Raw genomic sequence first — 25,146 nt, forward strand, 5'->3', positions numbered from 1 at the left:
AAATGATTTTCAGTTAAGGATTTATTCTCCTGAGATTAAATATTTTCCAGCTTGGGGCATAGAAAATAGGAGGTGAAGTGAGAACTTAGACACTGGTGGGTCTCCCTGCTTATGCTTTTTCAATCCCTTGGTAAGAGGATATGCTGAGAGAGGTGTCAGAGATCCCATAGCAATGGGAACTTGGGCTCCTATCCCCCAGGGAGAGCTCAAGGTATGAAATTTCATATTTCCTGGCATGAGTTGGAGATAAAGACTATGCATGACTGACAATGGCAGGCAAGGAGCTAGGCGAGTTGCCAGACCTAGAGGGGTGTTTTGGACAGAGACCAGAGAAAAGACCAGAACAAGAATATCTCAGTGGATGCTAGCATGGACAGATGACTCCCAAGGACAAAAACTGCCATGTTCCTCACCAAGAACTGGGAATTGGGTATAATAACTTTGAGGGAAAATTTGTAGTTTTGGGAAAGTGATACTTATTCCGAGATTGGATGGAAGGTGACAGTGTAGAAATGAAGTGAGTCATTGGTCACCTATAATTGTGAACTGGGATTTGTTATAGCTTTTGAACTTCTTGATGGCAGAAATACTTTCCCATCCTCTGTCTTCACCCCACCCCACTTATTTCCATCTATATTAATGGATTTTTAATTAATAAAAATCTGTATCAATACATTTTTACTTAGTACCTGCTAAGTGCTGGGGAAATTAGAATAAGTTCTTGGCCTCAAGGAACTCCCAGTCACACTGCACATGGCATTTTCACACTTGGGCAAATAATTGCAATACAATATGGTAGGCACCGTAGTAGACATGTACTCAAGGAGTACTAGTAGCACAAGGGAGGCAGTGATTTACTATGTAGGTTGAAGAGAAGTCAGACTACTTCAGAGAAGATAGAACTCTTTAAGGATGAGTAGAAATTTGCCAAATGATTTAGCAGAGAAAAGTTTTTCAGGAACAGGACATTGACAAAGGTGCAGAGTCATGAATGGTTTGTGTGTATCTCTTTTGTAAAGAGAATGGTAGCAAAAATTACTGTTTTAAGCATAAGATTGTTTCTTATTGACCTTAAATTGTGGGAAGATGGTGAGGCTCCAAGACAGTAATGTTTGTAAAACTAATCAAAAACTTCACAAATGTGAGGTTGTGGTGTTATTATCTAATAAAATGCGTACTAAATAAAGATTAGAGGCATAACTTGTTTTTTAGATCTTTAGGTATTGTTACATCTTTTAAAAAATATTTATGAAAAAGTGTCTTTTAGAATCTTAACTTTTCCTTATTCTGATCCTGAAATGGAGTTGTCTTGTCATTTACAAAATGCTCAATAGTGTCCAACATTGTCATAAAGAGAAACAATCTTTGATCTTTTTAATAGCTGATATTCATAAACCCTTCTTAGCGGTCTTAAAATGTTTCTGGAGAATTACCAATTGTGCATAATTATATTATTTGCCTTTTTTTTTTTTTTTTGAGATGGAGTCTTGCCTTGTCGCTCAGGCTGGAGTGCAATGGCATGATCTCGGCTCACTGCAACCTTCGCCTCCCGGGTTCAAGCAATTCTTCTGCCTCAGCCTCCCAAGTAGCTGGGATTACAGGTGCATGCCACCACGCCTGTTTAGTTTTTTGTATCTTTAGTAGAGACGAGGTTTCACCATGTTGGCCAGGCTGGTCTCGAACTCCTGACCTCCTAATCCGCCTGCCTTGGCCTCCCAGAGTGCTGGGATTACAGGCATGAGCCACCATGCTTGGCCTATTTGCCTATTTTAACACTGGAAAGCCAGAAGCAGTTAGGACATTAACTTTGAACACTGGAATAAATCTGTAATGGCAAAGTCAATAGCAGTACTTCACAAACCAGAGAACTTAAGGGGATTTCAGTTAGTATCACTTGTAGAAGAAATGTGTATTAATGCATTATCTTAAAAAAGGAGTTAAGTTTATGCTACAAAACTAATAGAAAACAATTAAAAGACTTACTGCTTTCTTTGGCATGTCATTTTCTTTGGGTTCCTAGAAGAATAAAAATGATTGTCTACTTGCTATCATATCATATAAATTTTTGACTGGTCAAATTTGTCTGAATCGATTAAACAAAAATAACATAGGAGACAGAGTAGGAAGATTAAAATTCACGGCAGGCATAGGCAGTAAACCAAATGACTGAATTTGAAGTTTGACTTTTTCTTTTTGATTTTTTTATTAGATTCTCACAAGTAGAGTTCAAGCTTAACACTTTAGAATGAGAGATTTCCAAAATCCTGGCTTTCAGCGAACAAGGATAAAAACAGAAAAAAACTGTCCATAAAAATTTAAGAAAATCTAGAATGACTTATACAATCTAAAGTTTGGCAGCTGATATATTTCTTATACAATCCCAAGAAAAAATGTCAAATATTTATAGATGTACTAGCAAATTATAAGAACAGGTTTTCTGATATAAGCTGTAACACTTAACATTTCTAATTTTATTAGAAACCTTTAAAATATACTGGATTCTTCTAACAAACTGGCAGATTTATAACTCTTCAGTTACATTTAGTATTCAGCCCTTTTAACTCTTATTTTGAAGATTTCCTTATCCACTGAGAGACATTAATTTATGTTTGCAGAATTCTTGGTTTATCTTTGGGAATTAAAGTTTTTTTAAATTTATTCACCCACTCGTTACATTCTTTCAGTCTTTCAACATTCAATATTGAACAGACATGTTTCATGCAAGGATTTGTTCTAAGTCATTGCCAAGGGCGGTGATTATGTGTGTAGGTTTTGGGGCAGATGGGTAAATGTTGCTGTTCCAGCTTTATCAATTAACATCAGCGTGCTATGCATATTATTTAATGTCTCTAAGTGTCTCCTCTGTAAAATGAAGAGAATGATAGAACTTATAATTTTGTAAAAATAGAATGAGAATACTTAATTTGTAGTAAAAAAGCCAAATTTCAAATTTTGTAGAGATCACTCAATCTCTGTATGTATCAAGTTTTTTCAATAGTAAAGCAGATTTATGTCATTTGTCTGATCTACCTCATTATTGTTATAAAAACAAAAGGCACAACATATATTAATGTACTTTGTAAACCCTACAATGCTAGAGTTAGAGGTCTTATTGAATTATATCTACAACCTATATAATAATCATATAATATATAATTATATAGATCATTATATATATAATTATGTAGATTTATATAATTAGATCTAACTAGTTATATCTATATGATCTGATATGTAGACCTGGGATGGAGAAGATGCTGAATAAGGGTTTGTTGAATGAATAAAATATTTATTCATTAATAAATACTTTATTAGAAACTTATTGCCAGGATCAAATAGAAATGCATTTAAAGAGCTAGCACCATGCTTAATGCTTAGGAAAATACTCAGTATGAGAGTTGTTGCTATATTATAGCTATCATGCTCTGTAAGTCCAAAGTAAATGTAAGCAATAATTATTTTCATTTTAAAAAGCCCCAAATATGCAACAACATATGAAAGCATTTCAGTTTAGGATTGAAGAGCACATGGTACCCCTTTAACACCACATTTGTCTCACATTTTTTCCTGTGTGCGTGTGACATATCCCCTTTCCTCCGCCTCACCCCAGACTCATGTTTTAAGCTTCCTTAAGATTTGATGCATCTATCAAGTGCCCAGAGGGCTCACTGCTACTGGCTGCAGCCTCTTAGTTCTTCCCCTGCAGCCTTGGTTAAAACTTAGTACTTCCCTCCAAATAAGACTTGATCCTCGATAAGAGCCAGAGACCCAAGTTTTCTCTAGAAATTCATAGTCATGATTGCGTATGCATAAATAGTTATACTCAGGCAGAAATTCTCCCTTCGTTCTGGATCTGTTTAATGTAGCAAGTGTTTGTATGAGTAGCTCCTTCAGTATTTTAATGCGAAAGGAGATGTAAACTCTCCACTAGAATAGAAACTCTACAAGCGTCTGAAATATTTGCTATTGTCTGTCAGGGAGGGAGGAAGGTCAGGTATTATTGGCATGGTGTCATATAAACCTAGAATTCTGAATATCTTTATGGCATCTATCACAGTTGTTGAAAACCTTTTTCATTTCATAAGTTTCCAAACCCATTCTTTTCACCTCTTAAAAAAAAAAAAAGCAGATTGAAAAACTAAATCCTAGTCTATGAGAGCTTTGTTCTCTGAATCAGAGTAGCATACATACTTTTATTAATGCTGTCCAGGAATATTACTATTTGTTATCAGCATAATCCATTGACCTCACATTCCTTCATAGCTTATTTTAAGAACTAGTGGAGAAAAGTTTTTAGGTGTTATTTTTTGAAGGTATGTGTTCATACCGGCTAATGAAGGAAATCCCTGAATTTAGAAGATGCCTTCAGGTTATCAGAGTTTATCTGATTCCAAGTCAGTGAGTAACCATTTATTAAGTTCCTATTTGTGAGGCTGAAAAATTCTATCCCTTCAGAGATGATTCATAATGTAAGGGCAAGATACTTAAGAGCAACACCTATTTTAAAGTCCAAAGAAGGAAGAAAATGAAGAGAATCGTGTTCAGACTAATTTACCCATGGTCCGCAACATAAACTAGATACAGGAGTAGAAAGTAGAGTCTAGAATTGGGTTTTAGGAGATTCCCTTAGTAAAGCTGTGGAATGAAGCAGAGTTATCAGCAAAGATTTAGAGAAACAATAGTGAGAGTGACTGGAAAAATACTGGTGTCCTATAAGCTAGAAGATAAGTGTTTGAACAAGGGAATGGCAAAAAGTTGTTATATGAAACAGAAATGGCTGTTGTGTTTGGCTTGAAAAGAATGATCTCACATTAGAAAACAACCTAGGTGGAAGGTGACAACGAAAGCTGTAGAGGCAGGAGTTAAAGCACTGAGGATGTGGAGACAGCAATGGTAGGTCTAATGCTGGAAAGAATTTAACCAAGAAAGAAGAATGAAATAGGTACCTTTCTATTTTAGTTTAGTATTGAGAAAGGTAAAAGGCTCAAATGAAGACTTTTTTTGTTTCTAGTCTATTTGAGCTTAATGATTATTTACTCTTAAGTTTTGAAGAGCTAAACCAAGCATTTTACTTAACCATGTTAGCTGGCATTTTATTTGCCAGCAGACTATTAATTATAGTTTTCATTGGCAAGAGGTAGTTAATATAGTTAATAAGTATCCTGTTGGAGTATGAATGGAGCTCATTGGCCTTCGCCTTAGGATGCCAGCATCAAACAAGTCAGTAACTGTTGCTGATGGTTAATTTCTTAGAAATTGCTATGTCTCTTACAGCATAAGAGTGGTTATCCCCTTGATCTTCAGTAAGTAAACAGTAAATAGAATAAGTTACTAAATATACAAATGGGGATTGCACATGTGAGTTCTACAACAGGGAGTAAGATTTTGGCAGGAGCAATTAAACTCAGTGAAAGGTTGATGTGAATGCCTCCTGAAGTCGTTCCATTTCCAGTGGCTAACATAGTCACAGAGGAAAGATGACCACAGAGCCAGTGTAGTCAGAAAACAACTTTAGACTGCTGAATAGTGGCATTGTCCGGTATTCTTTATTTAGTAAGAGGTGTTAAGCTAAATTTGGCCTGAGGGTGCCTCCATACTTTGAGTCTGTCGTAACAAACTGCAACCTTAGTATAGAAACTGAAAGCCTCATAGGTGTATACTTTTCTTAATAGGTAGCTAAGTCACAGCCAATCACAGCAGCCAAACTTGAGTCACAGGCTGCCAGCTGATCCGATCATATTCAAATAAGTAAACAAAGCTGTGAAGGATCAAGCTGCTCCTGTATGTCACTTCATTTTCTTCAGTCTATAAATGGTGTCTGTCCACAATACAGAGTGGAACTCTCTGAATGTCTCCTCATTCAATGTCCCCAATTCATGAATTCGGCTGCCCAATTTGTGGATTGTTCATTGCTCAAATAAACTGTTAAATTTAATTTATATAAAGTTTTTAGCAGGTGAAAGACTTTCCTCAGGTAGAATTTCATGCTTTGGTATTTTACAACTCAAATATGGCTATTGCCGTCTCAAGAGCACCTCTTATTTTTGAGGCAAATGTCAACAAAAGACAAGGACTGGTTGTTCAGGTTGAGGGTTGTTTTATTTTCATTTAGTTTCTGGGGGTAATTTGAGAATTTAATTGTTGCTTTAAAAAAAAAACTCTAGTTGTTCCAACAATCTAGGATTTTTAGGTATTTAGGCATACCAGGAGGTCCTCAAATTGTTTTCGGTATCCATAAGCCTAATGGAAGTCAGGCATTTCCTGTTGATCATGCTGTATGTTTCAGTAAAACAGCACATTGATTTTTTAAAAAATTTTTGACTAAAATTTTTATCAATCTCTTGCTAATTAGAAGCTCTGGTGGTTAAGCTTGCTGTTAATTTGTTAAGAATGTTAATTTAACAAACAGAATTATAAAGAAATATTTTAAAAATGGGATTTATAAGGAAGTTGTCTTAGTCTATCTTGTGCTGCTATAACCAGTTACCACAGACTGCATAGTTTATAAGAAACGGAAATTTATTTCTCATAGTTCAGGATTCTGGGAAGCCCAATATCAAGGTGCAGACATCTGGTGAGGGCCTTCTTGCTGCATGATAACGTGGCAGCAGGGCAAATAAAGGACATAAAGGGGGGTAGGGATGGGAGAGGAAATTTGCCTTTCCTCTTTTTGTTTTATCCAGATCTCTAGCCAATTGGCTGGCACCTGCCCACATTGAGGGCAGATCTTTCCCACTCAGTCGACTGACTCACACACCAGTCTCTCCTAGAAATACCCTCAGAAACACACCCAGAATTACTATTTACCAGTTCTCTAAGTATATTTTAATTCAGTCAAGTTGAACCTAAAATTAAGCATCATAAAAGTTAATACAAATATACTTAATAGTGAAAAAGTTGAGAGCTATTGCCAGAAATTTTTGATTAATGGCATGACTTCCCACCTGTACTAGAAATCAGTAATTTTCTTAACTCAAACACTTCTTTGAAAATCTAATGCCTTTACTTAAAAATAGCCTAATATGTAGAATTATCTAAATGGCTTGATAATCTGTATTTTGTAGACAGGTTGTGTGATTTGAGGAGCCAGTTTCTTCTGGGACATTTTGAGAAGCTGCCCCTCTCAGTTTTACCTGTAACCTTGCTATGTAAACTCATGCTGAAGCTGCTAGGGGTGGATTGGCTTCCTTAGGGAAGCCTTAGACAGTGTGAATAATTGGGGTTTTATTTACTGCTGAGGAATAAACACATGCTGGCATTTTTATTACTATTTTGGGACTTGTATGCATCATTTTCCATGATTGCTGTTGCCCAGCCGGGTTGCTACTTGGGCAATCTGGCAGAAAGAGAACGTTATCTCATTGCAAATTCTCTTTTTAATTATCGGGGATTTGGAATTCCAATTCAAGAGATTAAAGCTGTGTAAATAAAAAAAAAAATACCACACAAATAAAACCTCCAAAAGTCAGTTTCTAATTTTTTGAGTCCTCAAAATCCATGTCAACTCAAAGTCCTTTTTATATAGCAAAGCAGTAATAATCTTTTATAATATGAAACTCTATAGGGTTTATTTTTTTTTGTTCTAAGATTAGGATAAAAAATGTTAATGTTTTTACATTCTAGTTATTGAAATCAGAAATTTGGGGACAGAAATGCTCAGTAGCACTTTTACCCATGGATGTTCAAGTTTTACATATCTTGCTAATTATTTGGTAAAATGCATACTACATTTGTTGAAAATACCATGTACTACATCTCTTTAAAAATGCAACACTTCATTAACCCCTTTGAGTTTTCACATAATTTTTGCCATGTGGGATAGAAGGAAACTGAAATGGAAATGATCTAATTATGAAAGCTAAATTTTTACAATAGTTCTAAGTCTTAAGTCAGACATACTTTATGCAGTCGAAAACAGAATTATCACAAGTAAACAAGTTATTCAATGGTAATAATTTTCTCACTTTTGTTCTATAGACAGTTCTTCTTTCCCTTTATTAAAAGCTCCACAGAAACTTCCTAGGATCTTGCTGACTTCAATGCTTACTTAAAAATTTCTCTGGTACATATCAGAGGTAATCAAGTAACCAAGTATTTTTGGATAAATGGAAATATTAAAAATTAGAAAAAATCTATCATGCAGATATCACATTTGGTATTTAAAAACTTGTATTCCATTCCTGAATTTTATGTATCAATTTTATGAGCCTGGTTATTTCAAAATTTAGAGCTTTAACTTCATATTTAAAATGAAAGGGTTAGACTAAATAGTATTTAGGCTTCTCTTCAGAGCTATCTCTGTTTGGCTTGTTTTCTGCAGTTAATAGTTGTGAACTAGCAGAAGGTTAGGCTGTGTTAAGTTGAGTCATAATTTTCCTGTTTTATTTGAAAGAGATGGTTAAGAATATTCCACTCAGACCAGACCATCTGGATTTGAATCCTGGCTCTGCTGCTTACTACCTATTTAATTTTGGGGCAAATTAACTTAATCTCACAATTCTTCTGTTTCTTTATCTGAAAAACCATGATAACAATTGTATCTACCTCAAAGGATTGTTAGGATATTACATTAATTAATATATGCAAAAGCTTAGACCAATGCCTGTATATAGTTGTGTTCCTTAAGTATTATTTGTTATTAAATATATATAAATAAGATTTTCAATGCAGGACTCAGGAACCACACTATGTGTTTCAGAGAGAAAGGGGTTTAATATAGATGATTTAGGTGTTCATGAAATGGGGAAGGGTTAGAGGAGTTAGGGTTGAGACTGGGACACCGGTTCAGGGCACACCGTCTTAGCTGCAACCCAGCAACCAAATTTTATATCACATTGTTGGATCTAATTTCCTCTGGAACTCTGACTACAGAAGTGTCTGGGGAATGTGGCATTTACTTTTCAGGAAGGAATGAATGTTGAGTGCCAATTACCTATATCTAGTTCTAGCTGCCTAACAACCTCAACTTCTTCCCAAGGGCACCAAATTCAGTTTCTGAGAAGTCTCTCTGATATGTTTTTTTAATCCTGACAACAACCCTATGAGCTACATATCCCCCAATTAGAGAAGAAACAGGCTTAGAGTGAGCAGTCAAGTGACTTGGCCAAGTTGCAATTGTTGAACCAATTCTGAGTGTAGGTGGTCTGAGTCCCAGAGGCTTGTCTATGCTGTATGTTTCATGCTTCGGACTTGCGCCCTTTGTGCTCCCCAAGGACTTAAAGGAGTGCCTCATTCATTCTAGCTTTACTCATTGCAATAGATGAAATTAAAGCTAGAGATATTTTTAGGAAACATATTGATGAGGATTTAATCTGACAAATTGTCTACAAACCATATTGTTGAATAATAAGGTGGTCCTATGGGTGGGAGTAGAGGGAAGACGGCATGAAAGAATGACATCAGTAGGACTCATATCTAGTGCCAGTGATCAATTGAATTCTTGTGATCTTGTCCAAAATGGCAGAGGCTGATTATTGAAGATAAGGTGGCTAACAGAAAAATTATCACTCAATATTAGGTATTCAAGTACTTTTTAAAAAATATGCAACAGTTGCTGCTTCTTGAATTTTCTAATGTTTTAACATAATTCTGCTTTCTAGGATTCCAGAAAATGCTATAATTTGGTAATATTTGACTCAAAATGAACATGACCTCTTAGAAACATTTTCAGATGTTTATTATTTTGTTTCTTCATTTGCTGAGAATATACTATGTGGTGAGTACTGTTCTATGAGCTGCTAATAAAATGGTAAAAAATCCAAGGTCCTACTAATAGTTTCATTCCATGGGGAGAACAGGCAGTAAATAAAAAATAAACAAAAAGCATACTTTAAGGGCTTGAAAATTACCAAGAAGAAAATAAGATAAAGTTGGGTTAGAAAGTAAGGGTTTATTTATTTAGAGTCTTGCTGTATCACCCAGGCTGGAGTCCAGTGACGTAATCTCGGCTCACTACAGCCGTCTTCCTCTTGGGTTTACATAATCTTCATGTTTCAGCCACCCAAATATCTGGGATTACAGGCATGTACCACCACGCCCAGCTAATTTTTGTCTTTTTAGTAGAGACAGGGCTTTGCCATATTGGCCAGGTTGGTCTTGAACTCTTGACCTCAAAGAGATCTGCCTGCCTTGGCCTCCCAAAGTGCTGGGATTATAGGTGTGAGCCACTGTGCTCAGCCAGTAATGGGTTATTTTAGCTAGGCTGATACAGGAGGCTTCTCTGGGAAGTGACATTTGAGCTGAGATCAGCATGAGAGACAGTCAGTCACTCACTCATGTAGACACCTGGAAAGGAACGACACAGTCAGAAGAAATGACAAATGCAGAGGCGAAAAGTGGGGATGACCTTTATGTGTTTGAAGGCAAAGTTCACTGTGAACAGAGAGTAGTGGACAAAGTGAGAAGTGGTGGACGTTGATGTTAGTGAGTTAGATTCAGATTTAGATTTTATTTTTTGCATGGGAAACTGTTAGATTGTTAGTAGAGGTATAACCCAATTTTTGTTTTATAAAGATCATTTGTCTACTGCATGGAGAATTGAACCCTCAGAAGAGAGTGGAAACAGAACCCACCAGGATTATGTTAGCTTGAGTGAGAGTTGATGATGTCTTGAATTAAAATTATAGCAGTGAAAATGGTGAGAAGTGGTCAGATTCTAGGTTTATTTATTGGTGGAACTGACCCAATGTCCTAGTAGATGGATTTGGGCCATGAGAAACAGAAGAATCAAGGATGATACAAAGGTTTTAGTCTGATCAACAGGGTGGATGATATCATTTCTGAGATTGAGAAGACCAGGGAAAAAGTGACTTTAGAAAGTCAAGAATCCTTTTTTTGATACATTAAATTTGAGATGTATATTAGATTTTCAAATAGAGATGTAGAGTAGTTGGATATACAAGTCTAGGATTTAGTGGGGGAGATTGGGACTAAATATTTGAATCTGGGGATCATCAAAATATGCATGCTATTTGCTGTTGGAAACTATGAATGGGATGAGATTGTCTAGGGAGACTAGAAAGAGAAGAGGGCCAAAAACAGAAATCGTGGATAATTGAACCAATCTGAGAGTGAAGGATAGAAAGCAATGTGCTAGGGGAAAAGTAGACTGAAAGATAGAAAGCAATGTGCTAGGCGAAAATTCTGGAAAATCGAAGTGACGCAGATGGTTAGAGAATACAGAGATGACAGAATTAGCCAAATGTGTCAAATGCTGCAGGATATCTAATAGGAGGACAGATAATTGACCATTGGGTTGGCAAAAGGAGGGCCATTAGTAAATTTAAAAAAATGGTTTTTAAACAGTGGTGAGGGAATTTTATTGAAAGTAGAAAATGATGAAGTTACCAAAAGCAATTGTATCAAAAACGAAAATGAGCAAATGGGACCTAATTAAAGAACTCCAACATAGCAAAAGAAACATCAACATGGTGTGGTGGTCCACACCTGTAATCCCAGCACTTTGGGAGGTTGAGGTGGGTGGATCCCTTGAGGTCAGGAGTTCAAAAGCAGCCTGGCCAACATGGTGAACCCTATCTCTACTAAAAAAAAAAAAAAAAACCCACAAAAATTAGCCAGGCATGGTGCGAGTGTCTGTAATCCCAGCTACTCAGGTGGCTGAGGCAGGAGAATTGCTTGAACCTGGGAGGTGGAAGTTGCAGAGAGCCGAGATTGTGCCACTGCACTCCAACCTGGGTGACAGAGCAAGACCTTATCTTAAAAAAAACAAAAAAAAACAAACAAAAAAAAACCCAACAGCTTAACCTTAACCTACAGGGTGGGAGAAAATACTTCCAAACTAAACAGCTGAAAAAGGTCTAATATCCAGAATCTATAAAAGGCTTAAATTTATAAGCAAAAAACAACCCTCTGAAAAAGTAAGCAAAGGACATGAACAGATACTTTTCAAAAGAAGACATACAGGTGGCCAAGAAGCATATGAAAAAATGTTCAACATCACAATTAGAGAAATGTAAATCAAAACCACAATGAGATATCATCTCACAACAGTCAGAATGGCTATTTACACTTAAAAAAGTCAAAAAGTAACATGCTGGTGAGGTTGCAGCGAAAGGGGAATGCTTATATACTGCTGATGGGAATGTAAATTAGTTCAACCACTGTGGAAGGCAGTGTATCGAGTTCTCATGATTTAAAACATAATTACCATTTGACCCAGCAATCCCATTACTCAGTATATACTCAAAGGAATATAAATCATTCTACCATAAAGACACACACACACATATATGTTAAATATAGCACTATTCACAGTAGCAAAGGCATGGAATAAACCTAAATGCCCATGAATGATAGGCTGGATAAAGAAAATGTGGTACGTACACTCCATGGAACAGTATGAAGCCATTAAAAAAGAGATCATGTTCTTTGTAGCAACATGGATGGAGCTGGAGGCCATTATCCTAACTAAACTCAGGAGCAGAAAATCAAATACCACATGTTCTCATAAGTGGGAGCCAAACAAAGGGAACACATGAACCCGAAGAGGAGAACAAATGAGACCAGGGCCTACTATAGAGTGGAGGGTGAGAGGAGGGAGAGGATCAGAAAACTATCAGGTACTATGCTTACTACCTGGACGATGAAATAATCTGTACACCAAAAGCCCAAGACATGTAGTTACCTGTGTAACCTGTACGTGTTCCTCTGAACCTGAAATAAAAGTTAAGGAAAGTGAAAAATGGGTAATTCCTTCTCTGATGTGCCCCCAGCATGCCTAGAAAAATGCAAGTAGGGGTTCCTTGATAGGGTTATAAAATTGACCGCTTTTTTTTTTTCTTGTCTGCAAGGCTCTGTGGTGTGGTTTGAAGCTAGTTTTACATAGCTTTCCCTCATATTAAATTGGAGATTCAGGATTAGGATTTCTCCCACCAAATTGTATTCCTATTCAGAAGATAGTAAAATAGCCTTTTACTACTACCTTATGGTATGTTTCAGCCAATTCAGTTGATAGGAAACCATATAATTTTTCAGCTTAATTTAACATTGTATCTAGGGCAAGCTCCAGGAGAAGTTAGGTAGTGAATGCCCTGTTTCATTGCTGGTTTATGGAAAATTTGAATAATTTACAAAAACGTACTTTCCTGAAATATCAAGCAGTTCGTTGAATTATGTTGGCATTCCTAAACACGCACATAATGAGAGAATATACTCCATTATACATGACATCTGGACTGGGAACAAAAACAGAATGTCAGCAGATATAGTAAAGGTTATAATAATGGTTACAGCCAATCTGGCTGACAATACTGTGTGTTCTTTTGACTGCTCGCGGGTGAACAAGACAATCTTTTAAAAGCAAATAAACACATTAACACAAGATAGGCAATGTTTTGAGACGGTGCCAAATTGCAAATATCATGTGTGGACTCCTCTCAGGGGTTGTGAATTTGGGGAAGTATGTTTTGGGACATGTCACTGAATTTGCTGAAATGTGGAGCTTCCTTTCCTTTTCCCTATAGAGAGAAGCTGGAAATGTTTAAGGGTTAGTAGCTCATGCCAAGATGTGGATGTTGATGTCCTAGTTGTTTCCTGACTCCCCCTCTGCGAGCATATGTTCGGCTTGGCTCCTCCGCATTGTCTGGAGGAGGCTTTCAGAGTGGTTCTGGGCAGAGCTAGACACTTGCTGAAGAGCATCTGATCCCACTTCATTTCCCTATAGCCTGGCTTACTGTGCCAATCACCAGTGGGAAGCTGGCAACTTGAATTCTGGGCTTTCTCCATGAAGTGAGGCACCACAGCATTTGCATGTATGACATTGTTTGTGGGTTATTAAAGAAGACATTTTGACTTGTTTTTGCTAATACTTGGGCAATGGAAAGATGCTCTACATATTCCATAGTTGAAAGGATCATCAGGACGACTGTGACATAGAATGCACATGAAAATACATGAAGTAAAGCCCATGAAAACAATCAACAATAAGGTGCACTCTAAAGAACTAGTTGTTGTTGTATAAATATTAGGGTTTCTCAATGGATAAAAATATTTACTATAGAGCAGTGTTTGAAAACTCAAGTGTTTCAAGTCCATGGAGGCAGCTTGAACGTTTGGGTCAGGATATAAGTGTTAGGAGTGGTGGGTCTTACAGAAAACTGATGATCACACACCCATCCATATTCAATTAGAGAGCAACACAATAAAAGCCATAAAAAAGACCTTTGCAGGATAAAAGCCTGCTAATTGCCAGCTAGTGACATAATCGCACAGAATAATAGAATTTTCCAGATGAAACAAGGCTTTGAGATTATTAATCTTTCATTTCACCAATAAATGAGGTGAAATCTCTTGATTAAAGTCTCATAGATACTTAGAGTCAGAGATAGGACTAGAATACAAATGCCTGGTGTTTTCTGTGTCAAGCTGTGTAAGGCATATAGACTGATGGAGCCAAAGACTGGGACCTAAGCAGTCCAATTTTGTAACTGGTAAAATAGTATGGTGCTACCATATATATTTTTCTTAGAGGATAATGATCAGTCTTTGCAAAACTCACTTCTAAGTCCTGATCATAAAACTTTTTAAATACAAGCATTGTCTTTGGATTCTTCTATGCCTTATTTTAAAATTTTAATTCTTTTAATGTTTGTGGGTACATAGTAGGTGTATATATGAGGTACATGAGATATTTTGATACAGGTATACACTGTGTAATATATTAGGGTAAATGGGACATCCATCACCCCAAGCATTTATCCTTTGTGTTACAGACAATCCAGTTATACTCTTTTGGTTATTTAAAAATGTATGTAAGTTATTGTTGACTGTACTCACCCTGCTATGCTATCAAATATCAAGTCTCATTCATTCTATCTATTAATTTTTTTGTACCTACTAGCCATCCCCATTCTCCCTCTACCACTACTGTCCTTCCCAGCCTCTAAGTAACCATCATTCTACTCTCTATGTTCATGAGTTGAATTATTTTACTTTTTAGCTTCCACAGATGAGTGAGAACATGTGAAATTTGTCTTTCTGCTCCTGGCTTATTTAACTTAACATAATGTCCTCCAGTTCCATCCATGCTGTTGCAAATTATAGGATCTCATTCTTTTCTTATGGCTGAATAGTATATATGTACCACATTTTCTTTCTTTCTCTTTTCCAAATAGTCTCTATCACCTGGCTAAAGTGCAATGGCAGCAATCATGGTGCACTACAGCCTTGACCTCCCAGGCTCAAGCTATCCTCCCATCTCAGCCACTTGAGTAGGTGGGACTACAGGCGTACACCACCATGCCTGGCTAATTTTTTTACTTTGTGGAGGTGAGGTCTCACTATGTTGCCAAGGTTCCTTTCGAACTCCTTGGCTCAATAAATCCTCCCACCTTGACCCACTTAAAGTGCTGGGATTACAGGTGTGAACCACCACACCTGGCCACATTTTCTTTATCCATTCATCTGTTGATGGACCCTTAGGTTGCTTCTTTTTTTTTTTTTGAGACGGAGTCTCGCTCTGTCGCCCAGCCCAGGCTGGAGTGCAGTGGCGCGATCTCGGCTCACTGCAAGCTCCGCCTCCCGGGTTCACGCCATTCTCCTGCCTCAGCCTCCCGAGTAGCTGGGACTACAGGCGCCCACAACCGCGCCCGGCTAATTTTTTGTATTTTTAGTAGAGACGGGGTTTCACCGTGGTCTCGATCTCCTGACCTTGTGATCCGCCCGCATCGGCCTCCCAAAGTGCTGGGATTACAGGCGTGAGCCACCGCGCCCGGCCCCTTAGGTTGCTTCTAAATCTTAGCTGTTGTGAATAGCTGGATAGTGCTGCAGTAAACATGGGAGTGGAGACATAAAACTGTTGGAATCAAATTCATGTTGCTTTTTTTAGACACGGTTTCAATCCCTTTGCCCAGTCTGGAGTGCAGTGGCATGCTCTTGGCTCACTATAACCTCTACCTCCTGGGTTCAAGAAATCCTCCTGCCTCAGCGTCTGAAGTAACTGGGACTACAGGTTTGTGCCACTATGCCTGGCTAATTTCCGTATTTTTAGTAGAGACAGGGTTTCACCGTGTTGGCCAGGGTAGTCTGGAACTCCTGATCTCAAGTGAACCACCTGCCTTGGCCTCCCAAAGTGCTGAGATTACAGGCATAAGCCACCGCAGCCGACCCAAATTCTTGTTTTAAATAATGTCAGAGGAGAATATATTCATGGTTTTTAAAATATCAGTGGAAGTTGCCTGGAACTGGAAAAATTTGAACATGTAGGAGAGACAGGGCTATTTATAAATGAAAATTCAATGACAAACAGTAAAGAAATACATCAAATGAATTATTTGTGGCTGTACAACATAGACGTTCCACATTGCAGGAAAAATATCAATTTTTATGTAATATAATTTAAACAGTATTACTTTTAAAAAATGAGAACTTTTATACTTCGGGTTGAAGTATCGATTGTAAAACCACTTTGGAAATAGTTTTGCATTTTACTTAAGTAAAATGAGTGAACACTCTAACACACAGCTCTATAGCTTGGTGAAACACACATATGTCAGGAGATGCATCAATGTTCAAAGCAACATCCTTAAAAGCAAAAAACATAGGAACAAGCCAAATGCACATCTACATTTACAATGGATGTATTGCATCATATGATGGAATAATTTATAATGTGAAAATGACTAGAGCTACATATATTAGTATGAAACCAAAGGTGCATTAAAAATATACACACAGAATTTCATTTAAAATTTAAAAAGCAGCTGACACTGAGCAACATGTAGATAGGAAATTCATGTGAGTTTAAACCATAAAGAACAAGGGAATAATTAACATACAAGTAAGGATAGTGGCTGCCTCAGAAGAGACGGACAAAGGAGGTATATGCAATTAGGGAAGCGCGGCCCTCAGGGATATTGATAATACTCTGTTTCTTTAAATGGTGACAGGTTCACTGGTCTTATTCTTAAAATATATATATACATCTTTTATATAAATTTTATGTTAAAAGTATAACTGAGCAGAATAATTGGTAAGAAATATTGAGTAATTATTGTCTGAGTTTTTCCCCTCATTCTGGACTGATAGTTTGGTAATTGATTATAGATAATGAATTATACACAGTCATGTACCACATAACGATGTTTTGGACTGCAGACTGCAAATACAACAGGGGTCCAGTAAGATTGTAAGGGAGCTGAGAAAGTCCTGTGGCATGTGGCAGCTGTCTTAATGTAGCACAGTGTGTTACCTTTTCTATCTTTAGATATATTTAGACACACAGATACTTATTGTGTTACAATTGCCTACGGTATTCAATACAGTAATATGCTGTACATGTTTGTAGCCTCAGAGCAATAGGCTAAACCATATCGCCTAGGTGTGTAGTAGGCTATACCATCTAGGTTTGTGGAAATACACTCTATGTTGTTTGCACAATGACAAAATCACCTAAGCAATACATGATTGACTGTATTTAATTTTATTAAAAAGGTTTGTTGTGGAAAAAAACCGAAAAAATGAAGTTTGTAGTCTTAACTTTTTCTAAGTTCAATTGTTATAATTTTTACTTTCCAGTCATTTTTAGTAGTTTTAAGTATGTTCATATTGTTGGGTGACTGATCTCCAGAACATTTTCATCTTGCAAAACTGAAACTCTTGATTCATTGAACAATTCCCCCTTTCCCCCTCCCCCGAGGCTCTGACAACCACCATTCTACTTTGTTTCTGTGAATGGGTTCCATGAGTCTGACTACTCTAGATACCTCATATAAGAGGAATTATACAGTACAGTAGACTCCCCTTACTTGTGGTTTCACTTTTTGTAGTTTGTTACCTGCTGTCAACTGTGGTTTGAAAATATTAAATAAAAAGCTCCAGAAATAAATAATTCATAAGTTTTAAATTGGGTGACATTCTGAGTACTGTGATGAAATCTTGTCCCATTCAGCCCAGGACGTGAATCATTCCTTTGTCCAGCATAGCCATTCCACATACACTACCTGCCTGGTGGGCACCTAGTAGCCATCTCAGTGATCAGATCACCTGTCCAGGTATTGCAGTGTTTGTTTTCAAGTAACCCTTTTTTTACACTTAATAATGGCCCCAAAGTACAAGAGCAGTGATGCATATTGTTATAACTGTACTATTATTAGTTATTCATCTCTTACTGTGCCTAATGTATAAACTTTATTGTAGGTATGAATGTACAGGAAGAAACACCATATATATAGGCATCACTAATATCCTTGGCTTCAGGCATCTACCACGGGTCTTGGAATGTATCTCCTGAGGATAAGGGAAGACTCTTACACTTGTCTTTTGTGACCAGATTATTTCACTTAGCATAGTGTCTCCAAGATTTATCTGTATCGTTGGATGTAGCCAGGATTTCTTTTCTTAAGTCTGAATAATATTCCATTGTATGTGTATTAGTCTGTTTTCACACTGCTGATAAAGACGTACCCAAGATGGGGCAATTTACAAGAGAATGAGGTTTAATGGCTTTACAGTTCCCTGTGGCTGTGGCTGGGGAGGCCTCACAATCATGGTGGAAGGCAATGAGGAGCAAGTTACATTTTATGTAGATGGCAGCAGGCAGAGAGAGACAGCTTGTGTGGGGAAAATCCCCCTTATAAACCATCAGATCTCATGAGACTTATTCACTATCATGAGAACAGCATAGGAAAGATCTCCCATGATTCAATTACCTCCCACTGAGTCCCTCCCACAACACATGGGGAATTCAAGATGAGATTTGGGTGGGAACACAGTCAAACCATATCAGTATGTATATACCACATTATGTTTATCCATTCATCTGCTGATGAACACCTAGGTTATTTCCACCACTTGGCTGTTGTGAATAGTGCTGCTACAAACATATGTGTGCAAATAAGTCTTTGAGATCTTGCTTTCAATTCTTTTGAATAGAGACCCAGATGTGGAATTCCTGGGTCATATGGCAATTCTGATTTTTTTTTTTTTTTTGAGGGATGTCTTTTATAGTGGCGGTACAATTTTACATTCCCACTAACGCTATACAACAGTTTTTGCCATCCTTGCCAATTTTTTCCTCTCCTTACCAACATTTAACTTCTATTTTTTTTTTTTTTTTTTTTTTTTCTGATAGAGTTCCTAGTGGGTGTAAGATGATATCTCACTGGAGTTTTGATTTGCATTTTCCTAATGATTAGTAACGTTGTGTCCCTTTGCATATACATGGTTATTTATATATCTTTGGATAAATGTTTATTCAAAGGACTTGTCCATTTAAAAAACTTGGACTGTTTTCTTGTTAAAGGTGTTTTTGTTATATTCTGGATATTAACCTCTTATCAGATACATGATTTGCAAATATTTTCTCCCATTCTGTAGGTTGCATTTTCACTGTGTGGATTGTGTCCTTTGCACAGAAGCTTTTACTTTTGTTGCCTGTGCTTTTGTTTTTATATCCAAGAAATCCTTGCCAAATCCAATGTCATGAAGATTTTCCCGTATTTTTCCTTTTATGTTTTACAGTTTAGATCTTTTAGGTCTTTGATCTACTTTGAGTTAAATTTTGAATGTGATGTAAAGTAAGGATCCAACTACATTCTTTTGCCTGTGGATATTCAGTTTTCTCGACACCATTTGTTGAAGAGACTGTCCTTTCTCCATTGAATGGTCTTGGCATCCTTGTTGAAAATCTTTTGGAGATGAAGAATTATGTATATATATTTAGCACCTTCCAGCTTTTATTTTAGTTTTCGAGCCGTCAGCTTTCAGTTTCATTGTTCTACTTTTCTAGCTGCTTTAAAGATCTTTTAAAATCCTTTTTGGTTTACTATGAGTCTAGGTGTGGATTTCTTTCTATTAATCTGGCTTAAGATGTTCTGGGATACCTGAGTCTTTGGATGGTGTCTTTTGTCAGCTCCCCATCAATATTTCTTCTGTTAGAGCTTCTGTTCCATTCTTTGTAGGATCTTCTGAAAATCTTAGTAGTTTGTTTTTTGTTTGTTTGTTTGTTTTACTGTATGTGAGATAGGGTTTTACTGTCACCCAAGCTAGAGTGCAGTGGCATGATCATGGCTCACTGCAGCCTTGACTTGATTCTCCTGCCTCAGCTTCCCAAGTAGCTGGGACTACAGGAGGCACCACCACATTGTTAATAGATCTTTATTACACCTTCTCACTCTGAACTTCATTTCCCAACATCTCAGATGTCATATTTTCCATCTGTCTTTGTGTTTCATTCTGCATTCAACTTTTAGCTCTCTATCTTTGAACTTCCTTTCTTTTCTGCTATATCAAATAAGTTATTTAACCTTTCCTTTGAATTTCTCACTTTAATATTATACTCATCCTTTCTACTTAACTGTTTTGCATACCTGCTCATTCATAGTTTTGGTAGTTGCTTATTCTGCCATTATATTCTTTTACTAACTGCTGTAGACTGAGTGTCCGTGTCCCCCCAAATTCATGTGTTGAAACCTTAATTGCCAATGTGATATTTGCAGGTGAGGCATATGGGAGGTGATTAGGATTAGATGAGGTCATGAGGGAAGAGCTCTCACAGGCATCTTAGGAAAAGAGGAGGAGACAGGAGATCTGTCTGCATGCATACACCAAGGAAGGCCATGTGATTTTGTAACCAGGAAGACAGCTTTCACTAATACCTTGACCATGTTGGTACCCTATTCTTGAACTTCTAGTCTCCAGAACTGTGAAAAATAAATATTTGTTGTTTAAGCCACTAAGTCTATGGTAATGTGTTATAGTAGCCTGAAATAAGATATGACCCTTTGTTCTTTTTTAACATTAATTATTCATATTTTACATAGTGTCTGATAATGTAAACACCTGCAGTTTTTGTGAAATTGATTTGTTGTTTAAGTCTCAATCACAAGGCTTGTTTCCAATTGTGATTTGTGTGTTTCAATTGTGAGCTTATGCTTGCTGAGACTTTTATCTGTGGGAATTCTTTGGGGTCTGGGGTTGATGTCGTTTCTCCAGAGAGCATTTGTTTGCCTCTGTCTAGCATCTGAGAGCACTACAATTTGGACTACTTTAAATTATTCTCTACTCAAGCTTTTTCAGGTCATAAAAGTAAAGTCTGATCTCGCATCTGTTATGAAGTTTGCCTTATTGTTAGCAATACTCAGGCAAGACATTTTTTTCTCTCCACCGATGGCCTAGGCCTAGTCAGGCAATTTTTGTCACTGTCTTCCTTCATAGGTGCTTTTATTTATGTAGTTCACTCTTTCACTGAGTTGTCATCTCTTTTGAGTACCAACTTTTTGGAGGATTGTAATTTGACATCTCATCTTCTGGGATCCTTCAGCTTTGTTTTCTCAATCTCACGTTTATCAGTGAGAACCAAGTGATCTGCAGATGCTTTTTGGAAATCCACTGGTGGTTTCAATACTTGGTCTCTCTCTGGATTAGCTCTTTTCTTGTCACTTTTTGCCTTCAGAGTTTCCCTACTTTCTTGCTAGGTTAGATGAATTTTAAAAGATATTTTTAAATCTTGCATCTTAAAAGATGTTAGGTCAGAGGATATCTTGCTATAATGCTGGATATAGAATTCCTACACGACTTTTATATGTTAAATTTCTGTGTATTAAAACTATAATCACTTATAATTTAATGTGCTATCATATTTATTGAAATTGAATAAATTGCATTCTCTGTTCACTTTTTGGATTACTGGGTAATTCCAAAATTCAGTTTTATGAAATGTTTTTATGCTCATATTAGCTGCTTAATAGATGGATGAACTCTGAAATCTGTGTCTTAATTAGGTGAAATTTATTTCTTACAAAAATTCTCTTGGTGGTGGTGGAGAGGTGGTGGCAATTTTCTTTCATGGAGTATTCACAGACATGGGCTGATAAAATCACTTCTTCCATACATGACTTCCAGATGGCAGATAGGGAAGAATTATACTAGAAGTTATTTTGAACCAGGTGCGGAGGTGCTGTATCTAGCTCCTGCCTAGAACACATTGCTTCCTACTCACTTACGGGGCCCACATTGGAGGGTTTGGAAATGTAGTCCTTGGTGTGGAAGTCACTTCACAGCGATGGCTCTGGACCTTGGAATGGGAGCCTAAATCTTTGGTAGACAGCTAGTCTGTCCCTACTGTAGTCCTGTTCTCTGGCCACCAGGTATCTATCATGAACCCTTCTTTGTATGTACAGAACACATTTACCTCTTTCCCCAAAGAGAAAACCTGAAATCCATCCCAATTACACATCCAGTGCAAAGTTTAGAATCCCTCTGTGATGTGCATTTTTTTCCATCAGGTCCACATGTGGCTGCTTGTGGCCTGCAACTCACATGGTAAAAGATAGGTGTCTCTAGGATGTTTCTTTGGATGTTAGAAGTCTTACATGAACCTCATGAATTAGTCTGCCAATTTTATCACGTATTATCTGGCCCCATTCATATCTTATAGTTCTCTGTAACCTCTTCTTTCTTTACTTTACTAAACAAACAAACAAACAAAATCCCCTGTGTTTTACCTCAGTCACTTTTGCTCTCAACTGTTTTGGTGCCAGGAATACTCAGCAGTTTTTTTTTGAAGTGAGATAAACACTGATGTCTTCTGTGTCATGGGGTCCCGCCACAGGCTTGCTTGCATCCCTGAAGTGTTTGCACTTGGTAGGATAACTCTGTCTGCTTCAAATCTTTCTTATGTACCTGAGTGTACACCTGCTGTGAGTAGAGTTGGGTAAGGACAGGCTCCAGTTCCAGCTGCCACTGTGTGTCTCTGGCCCCGTTGCCAACTCTTGTTTGTGGTATCAGAGTCATTCATTTCCCCAGATCCCCTCTCCTTTTTGTCTTATCTCTTGCAGAGCTCCCAATCTTGCTCCAATACTCGTGCCTTTACATGGCACCTCACTTTCTACTCTATGTAAAGCAGTATATATAAAAGCAGAACAAAACACTCAATTTCTCATGGGAAGAGATGTTACCTGGTTTTATATGTCAGAATACCTGTGTCTCAGCTGCTATCCAGGCAGGAGAAACTAGAGCTTTTTCAGTGCTTTACTATATTTTATGATAGTCATATAACATATATTTCAGAATAATTTTCTTTAAGCCAAAATGTCCCAAATGAATGTATAACACTGGGAACAAAATAAATGAGAATGGTATTTGAAAAAATTACCTTATATCAATTGATAAATTTCCCTTTACATAGGTGTATCATCTTTCTATAATAAAACCAGCATGAGGCATATGGGCATGTAGAACAGAGGAATCAGCCCCTCTGTCCACTTGCCTGGAAGCGTGGCCTTGAAGAAACAGCAGAACTGCTTTAGATAAGATAAATATTGGGCCCCACATGGAACTCAACATTAACTTAGGAAAATAGAAACCAAATCATTTAGGGATTCAAAGACTGTATTGTGTTGCGTTCTTCACCTTGTGTTTAAGATTCTCTTGGATTAGTTTGTAAACTTTGGCTCCACTGGGCTTCTGTAAGGTCAGAGGCATGCTGAGAATTTTGTTACCAGGAATGCCACCAGGAGCTTTTGTATCCCAGGATGATATCTGAAGGAAAGTAATCTGTCTCGGTGGTTAATTGCTTTTATTTTGGGATCTACCTTTTTCCTGACATCTTTTTTCTTTTCTTCTATCTGGAATACTATAAAGATGGCAGACAGGCAAGATGCATAACTTTAAGTTTGCGGAGGAAGAAAAAAAAAAGGCTAATCTTTCCTCAGCCTAAGGGAATTGCTAAGCAATCAGAAGTTTGCTAATGAGCACAAATAGACCATCTATTCTTGAAGATGCAATGAAGAAAAACATCTAAAATAAACTCTGAAGGAGGAGGAGAGAAGGAATAAGAGATTCACACTTCCCCATTCTCTTCAGATCCAAAATGTTGAGAAAAAAGTGAGAGATTACTTGAAAAGTTAAGAAGTTAAAGCATGAATGAATTAATTGTTTCAGTGAGGGGTGGCTGTTTATTCAATAAAAATATGGCAAAATATAGAAGAGTTCCAAGAAGACAAGAAAGTACTTGATATAAACTTTGCAGTAATTTGGAACTTGAAACTGTTTAAGTTGCCATTTTGAAAGTTATAAAGGGAAAATCTCTTGTTACTATCCAAGAAATTCTAAAATATTATCAAGCCCCAAAAAGAAAAAAAGTATCTATTTGGTGATAATCAGTGTGAAACTTGATTTATACTCTTCCAAACTTATTTAACAATTCAGTTGATACATTTAAAGTGAAATCTTAAAACTGACTATCAATATTTGGGGGGCAGATATAATATTGTACTGATGGCAACCATTTATCTAAATCTTGTCTTAAAAATGATACCTATTTCCCAGCTTTCCAAATCCACAATTATTTAGGGGAAAGAATTCCTGCTGGCTGGCCAGTTGCTGGGTTGAAGAACTAGGATGATGCTACATAAAATAAAGCGAACACTGAAGGAAACAGGGAAGCTGCATCCATTTATATCAGTGATATGAGAAAGGGGCACCAGAATTCCGTAGGATCAGAGTAGGAGAAAGAGGTCTCTTAGAATAAGAGAAAAGCAGACAGGAAAAAATCTCGGAAGCATTGCCATAAGTTTAAAATTAGGTCCTCTTTCAGGTACTTTGAGTTGTATAATAAATGTTGGCATGTATTTTCTACATACTCTTGGTTATTCTTTGAATGCAGCAGAATAAACATGCCATGTGGAAGCCTCTCCTATGTTTATGTATATTTATGTAATAGTTCCCGTGATGGACACTAGTAATGAAGATCTTTGATAACAGTATCATAACTTTTGTAAAAATTTGTCACTGAATTACTTAAATACTGAGTGACCAATAATTTGAAAATGATTGTTTTTTTCCTCACTGTCCTCCTGGCCATGAACATCATTAAATGCAAATGCAGTAAAATGAATAGGCTTTTGTAATTGTATGTTGAACAATGAGTAAAGGGTAGGAAAGATTGTTTTTGTATATTTTTCTGTGTTTTATGTACATGTCTACAACAAATTATATAGCCCAGCTTGGGTGTTTAAGAGGCGTGGAAGGAGTAAAAGTTGAGAATATGACTATTATTCTGTTAAAGTATTTTTTGGTTTCCTTAAGGCCTTTGGATTCTGTATTTCTTAGGCACCAAAAATTATGCTACTTGAGCAAGTCTTTGGAAAGGTCTGGGCTTCAGTCCAGGCACCTACAGGGCTGGCTCAT

At 37.1% G+C, this 25,146-nt stretch overlaps 1 protein-coding gene across 27 annotated transcripts in view; it reads left to right on the top strand.

Annotated features, from left to right (window-relative positions):
• Positions 1-25,146, top strand: part of LOC106994282 (uncharacterized) — a 263,677-nt gene that overhangs the window by 66,275 nt on the left and 172,256 nt on the right. For 2 of the 27 annotated variants that reach the window (XR_013417223.1, XR_013417232.1), the window contains one exon: positions 15,845-15,967. The exons of the other annotated variants lie outside the window; for them this stretch is intronic. The gene's annotated coding sequence lies outside the window, so the exon portion shown is untranslated. The remainder of the gene's footprint in view (positions 1-15,844; positions 15,968-25,146) is intronic. 27 annotated transcript variants of the gene reach the window in all.

Source organism: Macaca mulatta, chromosome 1 (genome assembly GCF_049350105.2).
Source record: "Macaca mulatta isolate MMU2019108-1 chromosome 1, T2T-MMU8v2.0, whole genome shotgun sequence".
Taxonomy (NCBI): domain Eukaryota; kingdom Metazoa; phylum Chordata; class Mammalia; order Primates; family Cercopithecidae; genus Macaca; species Macaca mulatta.